At 35.1% G+C, this 770-nt stretch overlaps 1 protein-coding gene across 1 annotated transcript in view; it reads right to left on the bottom strand.

Annotated features, from left to right (window-relative positions):
* Positions 1-420: 420 nt before the first annotated feature.
* The window catches only part of LOC119592690 (dynein regulatory complex subunit 3-like), a 23,159-nt gene continuing 22,809 nt past the window's right edge, over positions 421-770 (bottom strand). Inside the window, exon 12 of the mRNA XM_037941606.1 lies at positions 421-654. The gene's annotated coding sequence lies outside the window, so the exon portion shown is untranslated. The remainder of the gene's footprint in view (positions 655-770) is intronic.

The following is a 770-nucleotide window of genomic DNA, read 5'->3' as shown; positions in this document are numbered from 1 at the left end:
GTGTTCCTATTCCAGGAAGTTATCTCATATATAATCCCTGGTTATTTATTATCTAAAGTGTGGATTAATAAGCTGGGAGTCTAGGGTTTATGGGAATTCATATCCTGATAATGTCTCGTGACTTTTTTCTCCTGTCATCTCCATGAAATATGCGTCATCCTTGTATTTCTCACCATTAGTTTATTTTTTCTTCTCTCATCTATTCACTGTTTCGATTATTCGCGGCGACCAATAAGATTTTAATGCCTTTTTGAGTAATAAAGTATGTTCGACGAATACAGTATATTCATTAACATACCTGATTTATTCCCAACAATAAATCAACATCCTTATAACGTAAGTGTTTCGTTCAAGGAGTATGTATATATATGGTCGCCCCACCGGCGTCCGTAAAGATAAGGGCTTAGTGCAAAGAATTCAACTTTTTCATTCATTTATTTGAAAACACAGACATTAAAAAGAAATGTCAAAGTTAATATATTCATTCACAACCTGGTGTATAACGTATCTCGATATGGATGCGTGCAAAATATGTGAACGATCTCAATTTAAAATTAGTTTATTTTTCTTTTAGAATCCCTATGCGTCACACTCAGCGCTGGTTCACAGGTGGTACGTATCAGTTTGTCAGCACCAGCCACTCAGTTCCTGTTGCTGCTTATGGGGAGTATAGAAAAATAAGCCACGGAAATTCTGTAATTCGTAATAATACAATGCTTAAAAATATGTAAGGTCTTACAAATCTGTAAATCCTCAATACACGAGTGTGT

This window comes from Penaeus monodon, chromosome 30 (genome assembly GCF_015228065.2).
Source record: "Penaeus monodon isolate SGIC_2016 chromosome 30, NSTDA_Pmon_1, whole genome shotgun sequence".
In the NCBI taxonomy this organism is placed as follows: domain Eukaryota; kingdom Metazoa; phylum Arthropoda; class Malacostraca; order Decapoda; family Penaeidae; genus Penaeus; species Penaeus monodon.
This window is presented reverse-complemented; position numbering and strand designations above follow the sequence as displayed.